General features: G+C 39.7%; 1 protein-coding gene across 2 annotated transcripts in view; it reads left to right on the forward strand.

The window, feature by feature from the left end:
- The window catches only part of plxnb2b (plexin b2b), a 194,108-nt gene that overhangs the window by 39,852 nt on the left and 128,166 nt on the right, over positions 1-26,090 (forward strand). The window contains exon 2 of one of the 2 annotated variants that reach the window (XM_077567540.1): positions 7,599-7,723. The exons of the other annotated variant lie outside the window; for it this stretch is intronic. The gene's annotated coding sequence lies outside the window, so the exon portion shown is untranslated. The remainder of the gene's footprint in view (positions 1-7,598; positions 7,724-26,090) is intronic. 2 annotated transcript variants of the gene reach the window in all.

Genomic DNA, 26,090 nt, shown 5'->3' on the forward strand with positions numbered 1-26,090 from the left:
ATCTGAAACCGTTGCACCCATAAACTCATTCACTCCCAACCATTTTTACTGAAGCAACTCCCTTTGCTCCCGGCTGTTTTACTGGATTTTAAATGATTTTGCAAAGCCCACATAATATTGTGTTCTGTTGCTATAAAAACATGGAACCTACCAAAAGAAAGATTAGAGTCTCTTCTTTCATCACGAAAAAAAATATTTTTATCTGTTTCCATTTTGCAGCAATTAGCACTAGAATATAGCTAAGTTTCATCATGATTCACAAACCTGTTGAAAAGAGCTTGTTGCAACATGGCCCTGGTTGATCTCTTATACTCTGCTGCCACCTGTTGGCCGTTTTTTTTAATAACTACCATTGGTGGTTTGCACCAAAGCGTTCTGTATACAACATTAAAAAAACGTTTTTATACGTTTTTGGGGTAGATTGCCTGCCAAAAAAGGGCAATTTGTGTGTGTGTGTGTTTTTTTTTGGGGGGGGGTGTATCCTGCCAAAGTGCCCTTGATTTAGTTAATATTGATAGAGCAAAACAACAGCAATAATACAATCCCTGAAATTATCAGAATTATCACAATATTGCTAAAAGAAATCACATATACAAACAAATAGTTTAATTTATTATTATTATTATTATTATTGCAACAACGAAAGCACACTACAGTATTCACAATGTGTCATAATATTCATCTTTTGACATTCTAAACAATTCCTGGTTTGATTAGGACTTTTATATTAAACATCATGGAGTTCACATTTTGACATAATCAGACCAAGACGACGTCTATCTATTGATCAATTCACTCTTGTGAGGCTTCACAAAGGATGTGCTCAAAGGGACATGGCCACTGAGCTGAGAGCGTCACAGTGTCATCAGTAGGTTGTAACAGAGATACGAAGCGACCTGAAGGGTCATAGAAAGGCATAGAACTGGGCATCCTTGAAAAGTCCTTTAAAATAAAGAAAAACAAGAAATACGCCCCTATTATTCTCCCCCATCCTCCTTGTTTAGCCTTCCATCATGTTTTGTGTCACCAAAGCATCAGACATCTCCTTTTAAGGTGCGTATTCCCTGACGGCTTTTATCACGTCATTTCATTTTGTTTGCCGTTAGCTTTGTTGTTGTAAGCTGAAAGGCAACTGCTCTCAGAGATGCTAAATATGCTAGCAATGTTTAATGTAACCTTGTAAACGCTTCATCCTTGTGATTGGCTGGGCTGATGTTGATGGCAGTTGAGTTATTGTGGTGGTTCAGGTCATAAGTGTTGCGTATTCTTAAATTCTAGAAGTAGCTAAAGGCACTGTGTGTAAATCTTTGTTAAGAGTTGGCCGGTGATTGGTAGACAACCCCAGTGTGCTTGTGCGCTACACTGGTTGCATAAGAGACAACTCATTTTTTTGTTTTTGGCGTAGGTTACGGCTTACGGTAACAATAAATGAGCCTTCTGGAGAGAGGCGATAGATACAATATTGATATTTTGACAATGCCCTCGATTAGCACAAACGCAGATGGCGAGGCAGCTTGTGGTCTTGCAGAGTTCTTGCTTCCTGACCCGCTGATACTAGAACCAGACGCAACTGGAATGTTACGCTGCTTTAAATCAGCATAGTGTGTTTGACAAAGTTGGAAGCTGGAGTGGGGGAGGGGCAGAACTACCCGCAGTTCAATATTTGCCAAGAGCAATTATGCATAAAACATCAGTTTAAAAACAAGAAGTGCATACTTGTATTTCAACGTTTGGCAAGCGGCAAACTGCTAATATTCTGCATTCTTAGTTTACATGACAATTGTGAGGCTCAACTACTCTTGAAAATGTCTACAATCTAATATTGACATGCCTGTTGAGGCTTTTCTTTTAATTTTTTTGTAATTGGATTATAAAACAGTTTTTTCCCTTATCTTTAATCCCTGCATTTAAAACAAAGATGAAGCTCCGTTGCATATTTTTCCAATCTCATGAATATTCCCTAAATTATGTTCATATTCAAAATCTGAATCATCTTTATTGGCTACATATGTAAAAACCAGAGGTGGGCGCGTCAATGAATTTTGTTTGCTGATGAATTTTCTGGATGAACGTTAGCTAACAATTAGCGTTCACGTTTCAAATCAAATTCACACACATTGAAGCATTCAGATTGAGTCTGCTTAAATATATATATTTTTAAATGTAGTGTTTGCGCTTTATCTCAATCTCAATTTAATTTAGATTGAACTTTAAAAATGACCGAGGCTGAAACAAAGTCTTGTACATAAATAAAAATTGAAAGTAAAAAACAATTGAACATAACTTAAAAAGAATAAAACAATAGAACACAATAAAAAAATAAATACCGTCAGTCTCATGCTGTGGCGAAAGCCAACAAGTAAAGATGCATTCAAGGCAGGTTTCAAATATAATATATAATAATCTGCTGGTATAAATATACAGTACTTTTGTTTTTCTAGTGTCAACATTCTGTGCTTAGTCCAGCTAATTTATTTAGAGCAGCTTTTTCCAAAGTTTGTACGCTAAAGAGTTGACAAACTCCCTCACAAGAAAAACAAAGAGCATTTAATCCCAACCTCTAGCTAGGCACACATAATTAGATCGTTAAGTGTACGTCATAAGAGAAGACAAGTTTTTTAATTCAAACTTTTTTTAGTGGAAAAAAATCACACTTGGGGGAAAAACACAATTTAAATGTGTAATTATAATACCAGATCTCGCGTCTTGCACACCTCGTGGAGGGCATTTGAGCCCCCCTGGGCGTGCAACCATACGCCAAACGGGGAATCTTGTTTTAGCAACTCTTAATTATGTTGTGTCTTTGAGAAAATATCCTAGTAGCCATCTAATAGACATTTTATTTTTCCATCCTTGACATCATTTGCATCAGCACAAACCAGTGGATTTTCATAAAAATGGCTGGACCCAGTGGGTTAGGTAGGGTAGGTGTTAGGGCTCCAGCACCCCCAGGAATACACGTTCTGTTATGGCAGATCCAGTGAATGCATTTACTCTACTAGACAGCTTCATAAAGCCCCGACTCCCATGGGCCCTCATCAACGGCTCAGTGCAGCCAAGCACCTCTGGACTTTGTTCTCACAAGTGACAATAGCACCGCCCTTCGGCGCTGGAGTGGGGGTTGCGAAAACTGTGCGGACTTGAAGAAACAACCGAGTAATAGCGGGGCAATGGGGTTGAGGGGGTCATTGAGGAAATAATGAGGTAAAGTGCAGCAGTCAAGGAGAAGCTGTCAATCACCGCGGATGCTCGTTGTGATTCTAAGTGCCTATAAACTTAACAACTAGTCAGCCTTGTACACAGGAAGTGAGGACTCCATTTGCCAGAGACACCCTTCACTTTCTTCCTCTCCATTAAGAACCCCGCTGAGCTTAATCCAACATCTGTCCTACACGTCTCTTCATTTGGCATTAGAACCTCCACGTCTCTCCCGCCTCCACCTTCTCCGCCTCCTTCCGCCTACGCGCCCCCCCCCCTGCCTTGGCTTGCCGTCGCGGCAGCTGAACGATTTCCTCTCACTGGGAGGCCCCCGACGACTTGCTGTGGCAGTGTCAAACGAGGCTCCTATTTAAGCTCATTAAATGTTTCCAAGAGAATAGGAAATCAATGGTGCATACCGGTGCTCGAGAACTTTCCTCTTTATTCAATTTCCCCTCCCCCATATCTGTTTGCACATCTTTCTCCTATCTTTCTCCAGCTCGTGTAGGGTACACGTGGGACTGGGCTGTAGTCGACCTGGGAATTTGACTGCTTCTGAGGTAGTTTCAGAGGCAGAACAGAAGAAATGTTGATATTGTTGTAAGGATAGTGGGAAGTTTAATACCTGAGGCTCACTGTCCACTAGTGCTGAGAATGAACATTCATTCGAGTGCGGGTGGAAAATTAAAAATCGAATCATAATTTGTGTACTCTGATCAGATATGTGACGTCACCAGAACTGGTATTTTGTTTACATGGTAAGTGTTTAGTGCTAGTGCATGTTTGACAATAGTGGGGTTTCCATCCAATTGTTTAGAATTTTTTTAAGCATATTTACTGAAATTGCGCAGAACGCACATGTGACTTATGCCCGTATCCATCTGTTCTTTTTTTGCGAATATTGAGAGGGGACTCCGCCGCTGTAGGTGGCGGTATACACCATAGATTATGTGATCCACCAGTAATTTTAAAGAAGAAGAACAGGAAGCGACTGACATTGTATGAGTTTGCTTTTGTCATTTTTAATAAACCGTAGCGTTTCTTTTCTGTTTCTGTCAGATTTCTGTTTCGTCCAAGTGGGAACAACAGAATGTATATTTAGTCCATACACATGTAATCTTAGCAGATGTTCTTTTGACAATGCTCTGAATCTTTTCATGGAACTTCTTGTAAACCTTCTCCGGTTATGTGACGTGAAATAAACAAAGGCACGTGTTGAACGCGGGGCTTTTTTCTTCCTGGTTCAAACGCCAAAAAGTAATACAAGTTGACAAGCTGCGCAAGATATTTTGAAACGCTCTGTGATCGTTTTAAGAAAGGAAACACAATACATACATTTCAGGCCATTATCGTCATAGATATAGATGTATAGACTAGAGCTTTCACTTTTACTGGCTGCCGTATTGAATAGGGAGTCCCACAATAGTATCTATTTTAAGCCCCGATAAAAAAATTAAATAATTGGCTTGTATCATAGCTGCATGTCTGACGTTTGGAGCAAACCAAAGCCACATCCAAAGAATTTAGTGAGTTATGATGAACTTCTTGAAGCCAAACACACGGCTTGCTCTAGAGCTAGTATATCTATGGTCTGCGCAGCTAGCCAGTGTACTAAGTAGCATGCAGGCTAACCCATCCAGCATTCAGGATAGGATGTTGATGAGGCTATTTACTAGGGTTCTAAAACATAAAAGTGTGCAATAATAAATGACCTTGAAATGACATTTGAACGTTAAAAGAATAACTTTTCGGTATTTAGAACAATGCGGCAGGAATGTGTCTGCTGGTTATCGTATCAGCACTATATAAGTCTTCTCCAGTTACTATTTAGGTCAAATTTTATGTATTTTCCGGAATATACGTATTTTTCCGCCCACGGAAATACGTTCTATTAAGCTATATGAATCCAACCGGAATCCTTGCACCGACATTGGCCCGATTCGTGAATCAGGATTTTAGAAGCCAATCCAGCCCCTCTATACTTTTTTTATGTTGAAAACTGTCAATCTAACCTTGTTGAGCATTTAATTATCTCACTGCACCAAGCTGTCTTGACTGTGTAAAAGCCACACTTTAGTCTTGGCATCTAAAAGAAGTAGGTGAATAAATCACGACTGTACAGCAGTTTGTAGTTGTGTTTCTTTACAATGTCCTGGCATTTGCATTAGAGCAATTTTAGCCATTTTTGTAGGTCTGTCTGAACTGCTACGTTTAAGACCTGACTCTTTCAAATAAACAAACTTGCACTAGTGTCAGTGGTTGCCTTGAGAAACTATTTCAGGGGATGTCAGCAGGTTTCACAGACTTTCCAGTGCTGTCGAGCCTTGAACGCACTCCGACCTTCACCGTGGAGTTTTAGCTGTGCTTTGAACAAAATTCTTCGGTGGGATTTTCCCACACAAGGATGGTTTGGATTTTCTTTTGTTTTCCTCTGCCGCTCCATCCAGGATGTGTCCATGGCTTTTTGTTTTATTAAGGCTGGGTGTGTGTAGATGTGCGTGTGTGCCATTTGAGACGGTGCCTAGGGGCTCAGCACACCTTCTATGGAGCTGTTGTAATTGCTCCACCGGGGTCTTGTCTCTGGCTCGAAGCCTGTCGCCATCACTCTCACTCTCTTTCTATCTGTCGCTCTTTGGCTGTGTTTTTTTTTTTGCCCCGCCCTAACCCTGACACCCACAAACCCCTCTCATTATGGATGATCCCCCACCTGCCCAAAATGCGGGGTTTCCTTCTACACTTTTCGACTTGCATGCTTTCTTTTCATCCAATTGAAAAGTCACATGCAAAAGTACTGTCCTGGTTCTTCGAGGACAATAAACCTTGACCTCCTCGTGGTCCACACCAGATTTTCTTTCAAATTCATACTTAGCCAGTCATGAGTGTGGCATACCTTGACACATTCTGGATGTAGCCAGTTGCAGGGCACTATCATAGTTCTTATCTGCTGGCCTGAGGAGCCTGTGATGAATGGCTGGAAGATGTACGTCTCCACTAATCAATACGGCTCTTGCTCCGGGACGAGCATATGACCCCAACCCGCTAACCCCACCACCCCCCCACCCCGCTTCTTCCACTTTATTTGTGAACTTTCCCTTCCAATTCATGGCTCCAATGGGCCCATTGATCTTTCATCCTCAGCTTGTTTTGAATAAAAGGCCAGCCAGTGTCTGTCCAGCCATCCGTGACAATTGCAATTGCCACAGCGGTGACAAAGCATACACAAACATTGCGTTTAGCCTGATCGAAGACCTATAATCAAAAGATGAGGCATTTATGCTGCCATCCATAGGCTTGTACGGGGAAAAAAAAATGTTACCATGACGACCACTGAGCATGAGCACTGGTAGTTCACATGCCGGTTATCAGAGACCATTATGGATCACGCTGTTAGCTAATGAAAATCTGTGTATCCAACAACACTGCATTTTTTTTTTTCCCAAATGCGACCTGTATCTGACTTTTTTACATCTCATTTAGGCTAAATTCAGATTTTTTTCATATCCGACCTGGGTCACTTTCATATGTGGTCCTGGATTGGATACATATCCGAATTTTTGCAATGCAACTGCTGTCGGAACGGCCAGGTCGCATATATCCGACCTCGACATCATCAAAAGTCCAATATGCGCGGGCGGGGGCGTTAAGCTTGATTAATGCTTGACGCATTAATCCATATCGGTCTATCACTAAAGAATATCTAAGTGACCGTCCACAAACCAAAACGTTTGGCCTGTCCTGTGCTCTACAATAAAGCTTGGCAGTCACAATGTTTGCGTGTGTGGATGAAATCCCAAAATACATCAGAAAAGTACATGTTTTTAAAAATAGTCTTGTGTATGTGGCGAGTTCATTATTGTGAACTCGCACACTTTGGCTTCTCAGACCACAAACATTTGTACTCCCCAGTGCATCATGTCATAAAAAGAAGCGTGTCATAAATCCTTCATGTTGTTTTTTTGATTAGTGCTTGGGGTTTTCTTCATGGCGATCCAAGTGAAACGTTCCCTCTGCCGCTTCTGTCGGCTTGCAGGCACTGGCGAGCAGTTCGCTATCACCTCTACGCCCGCGCTTTTGATCTTCCCCTCTGATGGCCTCTTGTCTCTGTCACAAAAGCACATTCTCAGCCTGGTAATTGCATGTCTGCTGGCCACACCTGTTGGGTTGGGGGTATTAGTGCGTCGGAGGGTTGGGGGGAGGGGGGGGGACAGTGACCTCTGCACCCAATCGCGTCGAAGCCCTCCTCACCATCAGCGTTGGGTGTAAGCCCACCGGGAGTACCAGTGTGAACATGTTCTCTCCAAGTTGATTGGGTTTATCTGTAACCTTGAGCTTCACCTCCTGTGAGTGTTTGTGTGTGCGTCTGCTCCGTCTCCTTATCCTCTCCTCCCTTTCCCTTGCAGAAGCCCTTAATGAAGCCGGGGGTCAGCGGCAGCGTCCAACTAATTGGACCGAGTTTGCCCGAAGCGCTGGCTGCCGGTGATTGAAGTGTCAAGTGAGGGTTGGCCCGACGGCAGCCTCTCCCCCTGTGAGTCGCACCCACAACGCATTTGTTTTCACTTTCACAGCACGTCTTTTGTTACTGTTTATTCTCCCACAGTCCTCATACTGTCCTTCATTTGCGGCCTTGTTTTGTCTCACAACTTGAGATTCTCCAAAGTCGCCTTCTTTCTCTTCTCGTTGCTTCCAGCATGTGTGGATGTTACCAGTGTCACGTTGCGTAGGAGTGCGACATAAGCTAGGGAAGGGAAACCAGCATTACAGCCATGTTTCCTCACTTTTACCGAGCCAAAAACACAGAAAAGTAACAAACAATTTCACAAAAATCTGATATACTGTAGTCCGAGACTCATCTGCACTAGGTAAAAATCTACACTAAAGTAGTGTTAATTTCGTTAACGAAAACTAAACAAAAATATTTTCGTCAACACATATTTTTCACCGGATTTAAACTTGTCTAGACTAAAACTCTAATTTAATAAAACAATAACTGTGACTAAATCAGTATGCATTTTCGTCGACTAATGAAAACGAGATGAAAATGTACTTCACTTAAGCGCTGTCAAGATTAATCGACAAGTAATCGAATATCAAATCAATCGGCAACTATTTTAATAATCGAGTAATCGTTTGGAGACATTTTTTTTTATTTAAAATTGTCCAAATTCTCTGATTTCAGCTTATCAAAAGTAATTGTTAGCTGATTTCTGTAGTCCTTTATGAAAGAAGACTGATCAGCATAAAAAAACATTTTTAAAAGCACATTGGCGACTGTGGCTCTCCTTTCCCACGTGTGAGGGCATTACAGTACGAAAGTACACTGTAAAAAGCCATAATTCCACTATAGGCTTCAGCAGGGATTTGTGCGTCTGACAAGTACATACAGTACGTCGCACAAAACAATGGCTATAGCTCAGAGTCCATTTTGTGTGCGAACGCTGTACAGTACACTGAAATAATCATGAGCCTGTCTCAATGTACTCATACATTTATTTACTCACTGTGTACGAGTGTGTCATGACTTGTTGTATGAACAGCAACAGGAGAATACACTAGTTATGATGTAGCATATATCTAGTAAAGATCATTGAATTGTTATGTGTGTCACTGGTATTGACAGAGTACATTATTTGTAGTAGGTTAATAACCGTTTTTTGAGCACTTTAGTGATATTTAATTTCCCAGTGGTTGAGAATGACTGCATTACAGAGATGTTTACACAACAGTGACAATTAGGGCTGCAATTAATGAATAATAGCCAATTAAGCTGATTTTGTGATTGCTGCATGTACATCCATTTGCGTCTCTGGAGTGCTAGCCCACCCACCCGTCAAGTGTGAAATTACACAAACAAGTAAGATTTTGCACAGTTGAAAGTAACTGTGGAGAACATACTTTTTCTTGCCAAATTAGTCACGTGTAATTGCACATCCACTACAGTAGGTGGCAGTGTTGATCTCGTGTTTTGTTTTCTTATTTCAGGCAAATCAATGCATAATCTTTGGCGCTACGGACTAAAAAAACTATCTTAATAAAATGAAGTTAAGACAATGTTATGCAAATGTGTACTTAAAACACGGCGGAGAGTTGTTTTCTTCTTTGGTGGGGCGTAACAGAAAATAAATGAGAAGCACTAATATGTACGCACTGTGGCATTTTCGCCATTATGTGAAAACGTTCCGTTCCTACGCTGGCGATGTAACCCGAATTTCGACTTAAATCGGATTTCGTTGTTAAAGTTGATATTTACATCAAAATACTTTGTACAGTAATTTTTAAAAATATATTTGCGCCACCCGGAAGATGCCGGAACCAATATTTCGTGTGTCCACATGGACATTCAATGCTGACGAACGGCAAAGCGGCGCTAATGGGGACTTAAACACGGAAATTCAGGCGCGCCCGTTGCTGGGGGTAACAACAACACAACTTTAAATAACTTTAAAATGGCCTGTGGGAAGTTAACGAAAAAGAAGGTGCTACTGATGAAGCACGGGCGCCCTAGTTCGCGTACGACGTAACTCGAGGACTCCTTGTATTCAAGTTAGGCTCAGTTAGCGGGTGGCAACGTAAGATGGCCGCCACACATACAAGTAGTTCCCGTAGAACAGAACACGGGCCGACTTTTCCTTTATGGGGTAGAAAATTTGGGTTTTGAACATATTTGTGTTTTTGCGTGTTTATATGGCCTTTCAAAACCTACATATTGTTACTTATTGCCAACAGGCGGATTTTGAAAGGTTAATTGGCCGCATATGAACGTACTTATTGTGGCATCCTGGCTTCTTATGGAAAAGGAAGGACACAGTTTGCAACAATAATCCACCTTTGCTGGGTTTTGGGTAAAAAGCTTCCGTTACGGCTCTGTTCCTCGTCCATACTGTATGTGTGTTCATTTGTGTATAGAGCTTAAATGTCCCCGCTTGGCACATTTCCCCTGTTTCACCTTAACATCACTTGGCCCACTCACTCCTCGCTAGCTCACAGTGGGATTTAGGCAATTACCACGGTCCGCCGTCCATCAGGCAAGCCACACACACAAAAAAGCAAAAAAAAAAAAAACACATCTTCTTCCCTAGTTCTTATTTTACTTCTTGCAACAGTTCCAGTCATGGTCGAGCTACATCACACATTCTTGGTGTGTGGGGTGCCTTTAATTAGTCTCTCTCTCTCTTTCTCTTTCTCTCTCTCTCCTTTTCTCTCTCTCTCTCTCTCTCATTTGTACTTTCATTTAGTTTCACTTTCTATCTCTTTCATTTTCTCTTTCTCTCTCTGACTCCCTCTCTCTCACCTTGCTCTCTCCTTAGCCCCCATTGAGGCAGTTGTGGCTCCTATTGTTTGGCTGCCAGTCCACAGTATAGGTAGCAGGCTTTTGATGAGCTCGAGGGAGATGAGGACTGAGTACTGGAAAAGGGAGTGTGACGTTGGCCGATACAGTCATCTCGTCCTCCATGGACCGCACAGTGGCCATGGAGAGAAGAGAGGGTTTGTTGTTGTTGTTAAGTGTAACATTACCCAGGAGTACTAAGCATGAGATTAAAAATGGAACATTTCAGAGAATAAAGTAGTATTGAGATTTATATCGTATATTTATAGTAAATCAGATGCTTTTTGAAAAAAAAAACAGATTTTTCAGATTAAACACTCCCATATTTTAGAGATTAAAGTCATAATTTTCCAAGAATAAAGACATATTTTTAAGAAAAACATGTAATTATTGATGGTCATATTTTTTTACATTCAACTCTATATTTTACGAAAATAATTAATAAATTCAGATGTTTTCAATATTAATGTTGCAATTTTACAAGAATAAAGCTGTTTTTGAGAATAAAAAAAAATGTTTTAGATAAAAATTGTATACTTTCCATTTGAAGTTGTAATGTATTTTCAAGATGAAAGTAATCATTTTACAAGAATGAAGTTGTACATATGTATTTTTTTTTCAATCAAATTTATAATTCCTAAGAATAAAGTGATATATTTTTGAGAGTCATACAGTATATTTTTTAGATCAAGGTATTTATATGACGAAAGCAAACCTGTAAATTTTCAAGATAACTCAAGATCACTTTGGCACTTCAACACATCATTTTATGGGAGTAAAGTTTTTAAAATATTTATAAATATATATGTATTTTTTTTTTACATTCAAGTTGTAATTTTACATCATTAGTTGTATACAATATTTCGAGATAAAAAGTTGTCCTTTTTGGCAATATTTCAAGAATAAAGCTGTCCATTTTCAAAAAAGGAAACATTGCGATTTTACGAGAATAAAGTTGTACAGTTTTGTCATGAAATTTCAACAAGTGAATTTCCGATTTCTCACCAACACACCATGCATCCGTGCTGGCTTTCTCTCCATACCCGGCACATTTTTGCTCTAAAATATACCGGTACGCACTAAAAAATATACGCCCTAAAACTGGTGGGTAGAACGAAAAGTAAACACTCAGCACTTTGTGTTTTTGTGTGTGAGGTGGCAAAAGTCCAATTAGAAGTCGAGCATCATAACTAACAAAATTGTGTCAAAAGTTTGTTTACTTCCCGCCCAGCACATTGTGCGCTTGTTCATTAAGGAAGTGCGAGTCATTAGGGTCTGCGCTGGTGCTCATTAAAGGAAGATCCCCGGCAATTAACCGCTGCCAAAATCGTTTTATACGAACGGCTGTTAAGGCACTCTTCTGTCCATATTTCACTCAAACGAGGCTACAGCCACAGCTGCTGAGTGGAATATAAAGGTGAGAAATTAAATAGCGACCTGTAATTGCACGGGTTATATTGCTCATCCGCAAGATTAAATGGCGGCCGTGTTTGATTAATAACTCGCGTAACTCGTAGTGGGGAGTCGGAAATATCCCACTTGAAGCTCAGGGGGATGGCAGATGGGGACTCAAAGATGCTCCGTAACCTTAATTTGCTTCTTCTTGAGTCACTTTGTTGCCTTGGCACTAACTTTTGGGTCACTGTAGTTTCATTAATTAAAGCATGAAAAATCAGCATCTATTACAAAACTGTCTTATGAATTGAGGGCATTTATAGGTTAAATGTTTTTTTTTTTGTTTAATGACAGTTCCTCTGAGATTTTATTTGTACTTGCAGCTCATAGTTGACAACCCTTCCATTCATTGTCACTCCACCAAACGGATTATTTCACTGCAGCTATTAAAGCAACCCCAGTGGCCCCAAACCCCAACACACAAGACATTCTTACTCTTTATTTTTAGACTTGATTATCATCGTGATTCCTTTGTTGTTCCCGGAACTCGTCTCCCATCCCGGAAGATGCTGTAAATGTCACGGTAACGACATGGTGTTTGCGACGTCTGCCAGGACGTGGAGGTGTCAATCATGGCTCCCGCGAGGCTTTGCCTGAGCGCAACCCCGAACACGAACACGCCGCCGCTTGTGTTTATTGTCGTCAAATTATTTTTTATTTTCCCCCGTGTGGGGCTGACCTGCTTATTGACTTTTATGTTGCTTCTGGAGGCTTTCAACGCACAGTCGTGCTGTCGCTTACAAAGTTTGGCCTTGTCATGTTTTAGCAGCACGTCTTTCAAATGTTTTTGTGAGAGAATTGCAAATAACTGCTGAATGGACAGCAATAACCAACTCAATCAGATATCAGCGTAGTCAAATAAGATAACATGTCTGTCCAAATATTACAATTTTAGAAAGAAAAAAATTAAGTTGAATAAAACAAGGAAATTCTTCACCAGAAACTTTTGCGACTAAGACTAAGTGCAATTTCTGCAGAAATTGTGTGGGAATGTTGAAAGCTGAATGCTAATAGCTGAATGCTAAGTTGAATGTTTGTAAAGGAAATTGAAAGATAAATTATGTGAACATTTAAAAATATTAATTGTAGTTGAAAGACAAATTGATACAAATAACATGTGAAATGCAATCTGTCAAAGGTGGAATTCTAACCATCGCCTCCTGTTCACCGGTCAAGGCTCCACTGCACTAGCTGAAGAATTGTCTTAAGTGGGATTTGAACCGAGGTGTTCCGGTGTGGCAGGCAATTGCTGCCGCAGAAGAGTCTGTGACATTGTATATAATTGTAGTGAATACGTTAGTATATATTAACCCTTAAGTTTGTGAATTCATTTTTTTGTTGTAGAAATTCTAAATTTACAACAAACGCTTGTATGTCCAAATTGTAGAACTTGTAGTTTAGTGGAAAATTATATATATTTTTAAATTGTAAATCCATGCTTTTTGTTGAATGAATTCAAAATGTTCGCCAAAAAGCTTGTATCTTCGAATTTTGTGTTTTGGGTCTTCTTGTTTATTTTAATTTTATTTTTTTACTTAAAAACAAACAAAAAAATCTAGTCTCAAAGATGATCTAATGAAAAAGCATGTTTCTAAAAATTTTGACACCAAATTTGTAAAAATATGATAATTTAAAAAACAAAAATTTCCAGTTAGATGACAGCATAATTGAGGGTACACGCAAATGTTGTAGATTTAAAAAATAAAATAAAAGTAAAAACTTGGTATTTGGATTTTTCAAATTACAATGATTTTACAATTTTTTTCCGTATATTGGATAAATATATTTTAGCTGTTTATCTCAGATAAAAAGAAAAAAAATCACCAACATTTTGAGATTCTGTACATGCTTTGGTAACTATTGGATATAAAATATAATTAAAAAGCAATAGCTGTATTAACATTAATCAATAAATTAAATTAATACAAAATTTGGATTATTTCTCAACAGGCCCAAGTCTATTTAAAATGATATTCTTCTGTCACTTAAGTAAACTAAACTTTTCACCTCAGATAAAGATTGCAAAATTAATCCAACACAATCGAGGTAAATTAAAACTGTCTTGCAATTTTCTGTCCCCTGCTGACGATGTCATTCGTTTGTTCTGCTGTGGTTATAAATGAACAATGCATTGTCAGGCTTTGAAAAATTCCTCATAACCAAAGCGAGTGTTGTAATAAATAAGCTGCGGATGTCATGCAAGTAAAAGTCCCTCAGATGATAAAAGCGAGCTGTGCATCAAAATGTCACGTCCTTGTGCCACCAAAACAAAATCAAAGTCCTTTTTTTCCCCGGACTCGTGGGCCATCGTGTTGCCGTCCACTTTTCCGTGGCCTCCTGTGACTGCCCAAGCTGTCAGGGCTTCTTCTTGCCAGGGCACAGTTGGAACAGATCCAGCCTCAGGGGCCTCGTACGCTTCTCCGCTCCGGCCCCTGCAAACATGATCTGCCCCCGCACAACTGTTGTCTAAATTCTGACTTTGGGGGTTTGAATGCATTTGTGCATCTTATTAGTTGTTCTTCAGAAACCATGTGCTGTTGTTGGTGCTTGTTGTGTAATTCCTCCACTTTCATCAGCACATCCAAACTGTCGCTATCATAAAAATTTGGTCAACTAGATAATGGTTTGAGTAACATTTAGTGCTTTTAAGACGTGTTCCATGACCAAGTCAATTTTATTCATTCAAATGGATGGAAACACCGTTAATCCGTTCCAAGTCCTGCAAAACCACCACCATTTTTCTTATTTTAAAGAAAAATAGCAGAAAAAATTTGGGGTGTCAAAATTAGTGTGTTAATTTTGAGCTCCTTTAACACCACTAATCTTTAAACACGTGATTAATGACCGCCCTTTACTTGAAAAGCCTGTACTGGGGGAATTCGAGTCACAATGCAGCAGACACGTCCACGTCAAAATTTTGCAGTAATAAATTTAATAAAAATGCATACATTTGTGGAGACTGGGGTTTAAGTTGTATTTTACAATTTTAAAAATGTGCAGAAGTTACTTTATGTTAAAGATTAGATAGCTCTTAATATGAAAAGAAAAATTCACTGAGCTGTCACCAACGTCTTACAAATGCAATTATGCCATCTAGTGGCAAAAAAATATCACAATCGTTTTTTACAGTACAGTGGATCTTTTTAATTTTAACTCAATGTTATGAATTATTTTGAATTACTGTATCAATGATGCAGCCATATTTCCCTTATTTAAACCCCCCCCCCACTTTTATGATGAGTATGAAAACGTAGGGAAAAAAAATATTGTACATTTTATTGTACATTTAGAACAGATATAAAATTTGCGATTAATCGTGAGTTAACTATTGAAGTCATGCGATTAATTACAATTAAAAAATTGAATCGCCTGACATCCCTACTAAAATGTATTGTATAAACGATAATAAAGAGAATGTTCTGACATTAACTAGTTTTATAAAGTACAATTACTGTCTGCACTGTAGTATTCGTGTGTTGGATGCGTGAGTGATGTCAGGACCTGTTTTTTTTATTTCTGTGCTTTGTCTTGTCCCTCCAAAAAGGCCATCATAAATTGTGGCATGACATTAGCCACTAATTTATTGTAAAATCAAAACACCCACAAGAAACGCTCTACGACTAGATCACAAGTCTCCGCATATAGCTCGAGAAGTTAACCAAGCAGTGTACATCTTAACTGTGCTCTTTGACCAAATGTCCCAAACAGATGGGCTCAAAAGTGTGCCACTGGCGTTGAAATTGACCAAAAAAAAACCCGGCAAAAGTGCTTTACATGGGCTAACCAGTCAGTGTTCTTTCTTGTCAAACAGATGGACTCAAAAGTGTGATTCAGGTCACAGAAGATGCTCTTCAAATGTAATTTGGCTCCTTGAAAGCTGCCAGAGATGACGTATTTGGACAGTATTTCATGAGAACTCCCTGTAGGATATTCTTCTTCCTTTCAGCAAAAAAAGTGAGGCAGAAGAAGTTAGTCCGAGTTGAGCCTTTGATGCTGGCTGAAATGAGGTCTAGTGAGGCACGCTGATAGTTTGAAACTCCCTCCCACCTTCAAAAGTGGAAGCTTTAGGGCATGATATTTTTCACCAACATTTTGCCTGGAGTCCAACTTCCAAAAACTTTTGGGCCATTCCAACTTCAAGGTGACACTATTAATCTCATACAGGTACCTTGACTTTAAAGTGGCCCATTTTATAAGTATTTCGGGTTACTAAAAGTCTCTTATAGATTTTTTTTATTTTGTGTTGCGAGCCAAAATTTGATTTATGAGCGCGCTTCAGATACAGTGCTGCTCGAGTGAAGCGGGGAAAAAAAAGTCAAACAGTCAAATACCGGAGAATGTTGGCAAGCAGCTGTGGCAGGTCAAAGCTCACATCCAGAGGCTCACAGAAACTAACCACCATCTTCCTGACATTCTTATTATGCCACGCCCCTTTGTTTGGCTTGGTCACGGATCAAATTAAACTCATAGGTTTAAGTTACCACCTATAAGGTGCTTCAGAAAAGTTCCAGTTTATTTCTTTTTTTCCATTTTGTTGTTGATTTTGGGTGTGATTTGACTGTCAGTTACTAGATAGCGACACACTATTAACATAGGTTTGAAAGAAGAGTGAAAACAGGAAGCATTTCAAGCGGAGCTTCATTTTTGCTGAAGAGAAAGATATTGAATTTTCTCATTCTCTCCAATCCTGCTTTTTATGCCTACAGAAAGCCTATTTGCGTATGCCTATTGATGGATAAGTTTCGTTTCTTAGTTTAGGAACAAATGGGAATTGTTTACAATAAACATTAAGGGATCGGTGCAACGTAGCACAGTTTTTCTCTTGCTGTCAATATATTAAAGGTTTTAAATGTGTCAGTTTTATTTTAAAGCCTGTTTAAAGACCTTAAAAATAAGTTTCATAATGCTATGAAAACATGCCTAGGGAGTATTTAAATGTAGGATATTTTGCGGATTTCACTTATTGTGGGGTGATCTGGAACGTAACACCCATCATGGAGGGAAATTTATGTTACATATCCTCTGTGTCAGGTTGTCAAGCAATGAGCAGAGTGAGTGACGATGTCACCAATGAGCCAAGACTCGATGACTATGGTGGGTCATCACCAGTGATGAATCATGGATCTTCAGATAAAGAGTCTGATGATGTAATCAAGGTTAAAGAAAGCAAGACAATCACAGTCCAAAGTAGTTTTATTGTTTAGTTTGCCCGGAAACTTCAACTGGGAGTGGAATTGGACAGCTTGAAGTCAGTTTTTTTGTTTAATTGTTTGCCGCACAATGCAATGTGAAATGTGTTAGCATTAAGCTAACAGACTTAAAAGGAAATGTTATGTTGTTGTTGTTTAGTTGAACAAACATTAACTGGGAGTGTAAATAATCCGCTTGGAGCCTCCTTTCTGATGAATTAATTGTTCACTCTGTCGGATAAAATTCGCTAGCTTGTCTTGTCTATACTGTAGTGTCCTCCATTATGTGTTAGCATTGAGCTAGCAGACTTTCAGACACAGTTATGTGGATGTTTTTAACTCATTCACTCCCAGCCAGTTTCACAGAAGCAATCGCCTTCACTCCTGGCTGTTTTACTGGATTTTGACTGATTTTGCAAGGCCCACAGCATATTGTGTTGTATTGCTATAAAACATGGAGCCTACCAAAATAAAGATTAGTGTCTCTTCTTTCATCAGGAAAAAAAATTACATTTTTTATCTATTTTTTCCCCAGCAGCAATTAGTATTAGAATATAGCTAAGTTTCATCATCTATTTAGAATTGTGAGGAATTCAATTTTATTTTCAACATGGCCCTGCTTGATTTCCTTTGCTATGCTGCCACCTGCTGGCTGTCTGTGTAATAACTACCATTTCTTCAACCGTTCTTTGCAGTTGAGGGGCTGCCTCAAAGCCTTCTCTATGCTCTAGCATAAAATAAACCCACATAAAAAGCATATAAATACGTCTTTGGGACGCTTAAATTGTTGAAAAAAGAACACATTTATATGTTTTTGCTAGAAAATGAGTTAATATAGGTGTAGTTTATGTTATTTTTAGTTTTACACACCTCAACAGACATCCTGAACGACGAGACATTTAAACAAGTTCCACAACAAAAAAATCGGAGGCGATGCGAATCTCCGCCGGGATGATCCGCCAGGTTGTTGCCGGATTCACTGGAGTGAACCACCAGACGTCACTCCCCCACTCCTCCTCCTCCTCTTCCTCTTCCTCCTCCCGGCCATGGCCAGACGCCGCTTTGGCAGCCGGCATTGATGGAAAACATCTGCGAGAGTCGCCGTATTTGTCTGCGGTCGCACTTGATATAGAAACCTTGCTTTCATGTGACGTTTTTAATTCTTTTTGGAGGCGAAGCGTAGCTCGCCAGTCAAAATAGGAATATTGATACAACATGTCAACAGTTTCAGATGAAAGGCATCACCGGCGATGTTATCAATAACCTCGCAGGCTGGGTAGAAAAAGACTTACAATTATTGTATTTACTCACCTTTCAAAATGTCAAAGAAAAGCAGAGCAATGGGAAAATGATTCAGTAGGTCGGTCAAAGAAGCCCCTCATTCCACCGAGTTACATAAATAAAGAAGCGGAGCCAGTAATTGGTAGTTGTAGGTAATGAGGACCAAGCTGTCAAGCAGGCGGAAGCGAGCATGATGACGTTGAAGCCAGGCCAGTAATGACTGTTATTTACAATGCTGTTGACACAATTAGAATGCTATTCTTTCATGGAATAGCGAGGAAAATGGGAGTTGTCCAAATTGTCCAAGAAAGAGCACTCAACAAGAAAGTCTTGGGCATCGTAATCCATGCGTTGATCTTTAAGAATTTGTTTGGTTTTTGATCAACTGAAGCAAAACAGGACACTTTGCATGGCTGAAAAATAAGAGCATATTTGCTTGTCGCTCCTAATTATTCACCACCAATTAGTTGTCAGGTAAGCTCCTATTAACTGCTGAGTGCATACAAACTTTGTTGCTAACCAAAATGGCAGCACCTAGTGAGACAATTTTTGTCCACTTGAAGAAATTAATACCTTTCCCTTAAAAGATAACAGGGATTAAAGACTTAGACTTGGCTGGAAACCCCATGACTGTTTGTTCTTTTAGTAATTTTAATAAGCTGCTTGTGTTCTCTTTGCTTTGCGAATGTCTTCAGTTGCTGTTGTGTTGCTTTTAGACAAATTGAGTTGTCTTGCGTATGGAATGCGCTACATAAAGACAATAAAGTTTCCTTGCCTTGAGGCTTATTTTTCTAGAAATGGTCGCACTTCAGGGGGATTTTGGCATTCCACCGTATTTTCATTAGCCAAACAGTTTGACATTTTTCTCGCGGTTGCAATCGGCGTGACGGTGGTCCGTAAACAGCATTATCAACCATCTCAGCAGGTTTTCTAATACCCCCTGTAATCCTGTCATTTCATTCATGGATACCGCCTGGGTTAGACCGGGCCCGGAGCATATCTTCCCGCCTGTCTCGGCTCTTCGGCGTGAGAGATTGGATCCCCTGCCCCCGCCCCTCCACCCCCCAACACACATGCTCATCTCTCCTCGAATCTCCATACTCGCGTAAATGGTGTGGTCTGAGCAGATGATATATCGGGTCCAGGCTGGGAATGATTCCCAGTTGAGGATAATAACTTGCCCTCGCTCAAGTGGAATTCCGCAAAGCATTTCCCCCGCCGGTTGTGACAAAGACGAGCGGCCTGGTGACATTTCCCCGGACGCTAATAAACCGGCAGCATTTATACAAGATGGTATGGAGCGAGATTATGGTCTGGCGGAGAAGTTTCGCCCTTACGCTGAATTAAACATGTTGCACTTTGACGGACCTTCACGGAAGCAAAATGACTTTTTAAGTAGGCTATTTATGGTGAGGATATGGCGTTCATTTGATTATAATAAAACGTCCATTACAGAACAGCATGCGGGCGGGGGTCTGAGCTCAGTGTATAACATCTGAGAGAGCATTATTTTCCTCACTGATATGCTTCTTGAGGAGTAATAAAGAAATATATCTGTTTTTATTGCACCTCTGTGACATACTTGTGTTTAGAGTGAGTATAAAAAAAGCAAGAACATGGTGTAAAATGATATTATGGGCCATTAGGTGGGGGCTTGAGCCTGGCGTGGCACATAGTCAGCGAGGGCCGGGCGGAGGGCGGATGGCGGATGGGGGTGGGGGGGGGGATGGTAATGGGGCCGCGGCATATTGTCTGCGATCTGCTCTTTCACTTCTCGCCGATTGAATCGTCTACATGGCTGGCACTCCATCTCCCGGGGAAGCGCAGCAGACAAGGTGATTTTGGCTGAAGACATCACTCTGTCAAAGCCACCAGATAAGAGCGCGGGAAATTGGAGAGCGGGGAGTGTCGGAAATGTATAGAAGAGAAAAAAATAACTACAGCTAGTTTGTGGCGTGGAGATGTTTTCATTCCCGGTTGGAAATGTTCTTATTTATAACTCCGCGTAGAGAGGCTTCTCGTTCCAAAGCGAAATTAAACTTGGGTTGATTTATAGGAATTTGTGACACTGTGCGGAGGTGCTAGCCAAAACAACTTCTTCTTCGGGGGCTTTTCCACCTGGAATTCAGCGGGCAAAAGTATACATCATGATACAGTCTTTTCTGCCCACTGGACCAGTTTGTGCTTGACCTGTTGTATATATGAGAGGGTCTGCGTCTGCGCTGCAGGAGAGGCCACTAAATTACATAGCTTGTGTGGGGCCCCCAAAATGACATGGCCGTGAACTTTTACATGGCGTGGTTTTGAACTGAAAACGGAATATACCTAGTCACAATTGGAAATGTTTCATTCCCAGGGAAAGGTTGTTGTTGTCAGTTGATTAACTCATTTGCTCCCAAAAACACATTCTATTTTAAATATTGCCATGGTCCGAAAAAACGTATTTATACATATATTTTTTTATATATGTGTTTTTTTTTTATGCTAGAGCACACAGAAGTCTTTGATGCAGCCTCTGACCTGAAGAGGTCATTTAAAAGAATGATATTTATTACAAAAAACGGCCAACAGGTGGCAGCAGAGTGTAAGAGATCAACCAGGGTCATGCTGCAACAAGCTCTTTTCCCCAGTGTTTTCAACAGGTTTGTGAATAATGAGGAATCATAGCTATATTCTAATGCTAATTGCTACAAAATGGAAACAGATACAAATATACTTTTTTTTCCTGATGAAAGAAGAGACTCTAATCTTTCTTTTGGTAGGTTCCATGTTTTTATAGCAATAGAACACAATATTCTGTGGGCTAAATCAGTCAAAATCCAGTAAAACAGCCGGGAGCAAAGGGGGTTGCTTCAGTGAAGATGGCTGCGAGCGAATGAGTTAAGCACTGTATTGTAAATTAATTTAAACTCATTCATGCAAGGCTGTATTTATTTATTTTTTCATATTTGAATGATTTACGATGGTAGGAGAGCGGGTTACTAGTGGCCTGGCATGCATGTTACAATTTTTATTTATTTTTTACCGATTCGACCTGTCATCATCATTGCTCTCTCTTTTTTATCTTTTTATTCTTTTTTTTTTTTGTAGGCATGCATGTTACTAATCGACAACTACCCGGTAATTGATTATCAAATGAATATAACTATTTTAATAACTGAGTCATCGTTTCGAGCCATTATTTAATTTAAATTTGTCCAATAATTATTTTCTGTTTTCAGTAGTCCTTCATGGATGTAGACCGATTTTGCAAACATCTGCTTTTACTTTGGAAAACCAGTAACTGGATCTGTTTCAAAGATAATTGGTTGATTATTTGATTAATCAATAGAATAATCGATTCTAGAAATATTTGATAGTGACAGCCCTAGTTTTGTCTATGTCGCCGGTATAGTAAGCTTTTTCGATAAAGTAAAGATGGTGGATAAGTTGTTCCCTTCCCTTTCACCTCCGTCCCCCTGGCCAGCCTCCGCTCTCGCTGGCAGAATAGTCGAGGCATTGTGCAGAGAAGCAAGAGTTTATCTACTCTCCTGCACAGACAGACAGCATGGGGGCCGCAGCAAGTAATCTGAACCAAGCAGGCAAAGAATTCCAGGCATCCTGAATAGAACCAGATGTGTGCTTTTGTTCGCGACGTGTGGTGATTTGCTATTTTTTCCCTTGCACTCAAGACACCGAGTCATGCATAGACGTGCCCCCACTGCCGGCGCGCGCTCGGCTTTCATAACACCAGCACGGGATCTGATAAGAGGCAGGGTCAGACGGCTTCGGATGCCGCCGCCTGCTATTTGTTTGCGTAACGTGCCACATTTGGGCAGCCCGGCTCTCCATCCTCTTTTTCTAAGATTACCATTCAGATTGACTAGATGATACCCTGAGGCAAGCACGGACAAACCGTGATTAACATCAGGAGTCACGCCCGAATTTACTTCACAGTCCAGTCACGGTCACGACTGTTGTAGACTATTTGTGTGCGTGTCTGTGTGTAGATTGCAGCTCATAGTTGTGTTTAGCTCATGTTGAAATTTTGTATGCTGGGGCACACTCGGCCGGTTGAACATGCCACACTTCAGTGTGATATCTGCCTTACTTCTAGTCGCTCTGTTTATTTCTATTGCGTAAGATGTCAGTTATCACGAGTGAACACATGCCGAGCCTGATTTGCTTTGCGATTTTGATTGCGTACAAATTTGGAAGCTGATCTACTCAGAGGGTGCTAACTTGCCACACAGTTCATTTTGCGTGTGATGGAAGAAGTATGTAAAAATACACTCAATGTGGTTTTCCACTCGTGTAAACATTTTTGAAATGCCACCAAAAATGACTTTTCAGTAATGTAGTTTGGGAGCTTTTGAAGTGTCAGTCACAAGAAGGAGTCATGTCACATGATTGAATTCCATTCATCTCTGCATTTCCTTTTGTCTGAGTCATTTCAGTGCTCCGACAACCGGTGCTGGCCTCTCCCAAAGCAGTTTTTCAGATGTGCTATCCCAAGTCTCAATGTTACCCAGGATGGGCACATGCTGTAGTACGTCCATTTGCAATGCACTCAGGGTGCATTAAATCAAACAAAGCAGGCTTTTATGCGGTCACTGGCTTGTATAATTACTGGAAAAATCCGTTTGTTTTTATGCAACTCAGTCATATATGTCGGCCTCTTCCCCTAACACTTCCAATTCCATCACTTAACTTCATTTTTCATTGGCAATGCTCTCCCATAAAACCATCATAGCTACCTAAAGAGCAAAATGGTGGGCTCCACCACTTTTGAACTTGGTACCAGCAGCACAACAGCAGCAGCATGTGCACTCTTGAATGCTTGTTAAAATATCACAATCTTAGTCAATCACGATTCATGCCAAACAACAAAGCTACTGGAGCTGATGGGAAATTTAGCACCTGCTATTTGGGATCTTAGTAAATCTATTTTTTTTTTTTCTATCGTGCAAGTTGCCACTTCAATAACTGGTGACGTGCAATGGAAAAAAACATTTTCGGCTTTCTCAACTTTCTCTGACCATGTAATAATAGGGACCGCACTTAAACAAAGCCTTTTGGAGCCATTCTATAGTGTGCGTGGAAGAAATGTGACTTCATAAAGGGAACAGTAAAGACACTCTCAAGTCGTGGGAAAGAGAGTTGAATAGCACATTTGTGGTTGCACAAGTCTATGCAGAGTGGCTCATTCAAAGGCACGGCAACGCTTTGACATCCTCGGCAAACGCGCTGAATGGGGAGATTAGCCTACATCGTGTCAATGAAAGAAAATGAGCAAAGTGGCTCATTTACATTCATTGAAATGGTGAATGTGCAACTCTCTTTTGTGACAATTAAACTTATTATATGGCTGGTTATGAAGCACCGCTCTGATTAATAATGAACATTCAGGAGTCCGGGTAATCTATACTGAAAGAGCACCATTGCATCCCTGCAACAATATACGAAATTGAGCTGTTAATAATGATTTTATAGGGACTCGACTGCTGTCGCATGGGATGAACATGAAATGACGAAACTGAAACACAAACCAAACTAGTAACCTAGTAACTAATAGAGTGTTATGTAATTTTACTTTAGGTATTCATTTTAGTATTATGAATTATAATGAAAGTGTAACTGTTTTTAAGAATATATATTTGTTAACAAGAATTATTTAACACCACCAACCACAATTTTAACATTTTTTAAATAAAATAGATAGATAAACATACAACTCTACAGAATAGTTTTTGCATACAATAAAACATATTAATGCAAAAACACAATTTAATAGAATCTAAATAATGAAACCGTTTGTAATTTGAGGCTCATCTAGTGTGTGCACTTTGGCCCCTAGGGGGCAGTGCAATACATACATTACATACGTATATACACCACATGAAGAAGACGGTAATATTGTAATATTGTCTGTATACATGTGTTGCTGCACTGTGACAAGCTAATTTTGTTAGCCCAGCTATGACATTTGGTACTGTGTGTTAGCATTAAGTTAAGATTTATAGTGTTTGTTATAACCCACTTCATTATATATTTTTTTACTTTTGTTTTTTTCTCTATTTTATCTGCATTTATTATTATTTTTATGTTTATTTTTTAAAAGAATTTCAATTAATTAATTAATTAATTAATTAACAACTAAATAAATTAATTACTATTGTATTATCATTTTTTAAAGTTGTATTATTTTATTGCTATTTTATTAGTTTATTTATTTTATTATTCACAATTTTGCTTTCTAAAGAAGTACAGCATGACAACTTGGACAAGTTGATACAAGCAGTATGAAATCAAGTGTTTAGAACATTCTCCCATGTGTGAATGATTGTCTATCTCTGTGTTCTGTGAGTGACTGGCGGCGCCCAAAGCCATCTGGGATAGCCTGAACTGGATAAGCGGCGTCGAAAATAATTTCACAATATGACATTGTTGTGCCCCCGCTGCGTTAGCTTCCTTACTAGCCTTACATTGTCGAAGCTTTAACCCAGAGGCTCACAACAGCGCAGCCAAAACAAACAAGGGCTTCCTAATTCCTACGCTCCTTCTTTTGCCCATCAAAGGAAGGGGCGTCCAGCTGGCCCCCGTTGTTTTGCTCCCAGGAATGTGTGACTAAGCACTTGTCGGCCCCGTATCGGGCCAATCACCACAGGAAATGTCCGCTTTCAAGTCCCAGCTGAGTGTGTCATTATGCCCTATCTCCTCAGACAGGCCTGGGCACGCCTCTTACAGTGCTAATGCTCTGTGTCGCACCCTTCCAATGCACCAGAAGCCATGACTAGCATAACGGAGATCCACCGCTAACCCCTATGCATCGGGCTAACATCGCGAGTACTGATACCATGAAATAAGGCCGGGTATCAGTTGATACCCCGGTATCAGTACTTGCCCATCCCTGCTGAAAAGCATGGGAGGGCAAAGGTAAAGTTTTGTGAATTTTCAGTTGCAAACTTTCCTTGGGAATTTTAAGGGAAAAAAACATAGGTTACTTGAACATAGTTGGAGATTTTTTTTTTAGCATAATCCTGATGAGAACAACCCATTTCATACAACTGCACTGGTACCTTGACATACGAGTGCCTCAATTTATGAGTATTTGAAGTTACAAGCAGTCATTTAGTTGATTTTGTTTTTGTTGTTTTAGGGCCACAATTTTCGTTATAAGAGATCTTCAGATATGTGTTAGGTGGCTAACAAAAGCAATTAAAAGTGTCAACATAAATCAATTACAAAATCAACAATTGTTTTATTAATCGAATCATCATTTTGAGCCATTGTTTTACCCTCTCGTTATGCTGCAGGTCAAATTGCCCCATTGCAAAATTTCTGCCCTTTTTAAGTAGTACCTTGGTGTGAGTACATATTTTAGGGAATTTATTTTCCTGTTTCTGACACTTTTTGGATAACTGGTCAAATTGACCCAGGTTCACTATATTCCTGCAGAAGCATGATTACGGGAGGTTATTAAAAAAAAAAAAGTGTAAGTGTTGTAGTTCAATGAAATATAATTATTAATGAATGGTGATTTGTAGTTTTAATGATTAAATAATAATTAATTATTATTATTATTAATAATATATAAATATATACAGTATATATATATTTGTTACCATTATTTGTGAGAGTCACTTTGGATAATGGATCAATTA

Source organism: Vanacampus margaritifer, chromosome 6, assembly GCF_051991255.1.
Source record: "Vanacampus margaritifer isolate UIUO_Vmar chromosome 6, RoL_Vmar_1.0, whole genome shotgun sequence".
NCBI classification, from domain to species: Eukaryota; Metazoa; Chordata; class Actinopteri; order Syngnathiformes; family Syngnathidae; genus Vanacampus; species Vanacampus margaritifer.